Source organism: Solanum pennellii, chromosome 2, assembly GCF_001406875.1.
Source record: "Solanum pennellii chromosome 2, SPENNV200".
Classification (NCBI taxonomy): Eukaryota; Viridiplantae; Streptophyta; class Magnoliopsida; order Solanales; family Solanaceae; genus Solanum; species Solanum pennellii.
The window spans coordinates 30,058,418-30,058,797 of NC_028638.1; positions in this window are offsets into that span (position 1 = coordinate 30,058,418).

The window sequence follows — 380 nt, forward strand, 5'->3', positions numbered from 1 at the left end:
TTTCACCATCGCCTCCCCCCCCCCACCACCACCACAAAAAAAATTTAAGTTTGTTTTTTTTTAAAAAAACAAAATCATTTTCAAAAATGATTTTCTACTTTAGTAAAAATAAAAGATATTTCTCAAAAATATTTTTTATTCAAAAACGAAACACTAAAATAATTTTCCGAAATATTTTCTACTCACCAATCAAACATGAGAAAATAAGACAAATATCTATTTGTTTTCCAGGAAAACATTCTCCTTCATACCAAACACACCCTAAATCATAACTCAGGTAAGCATTACGCTATAACTGAAGACCTTTACATAAGAGAAAACAATTCACCTTCAAATTTTAATTTTTTATCCCTACCCTCGAACCCCCCCCCCCCCCCCCC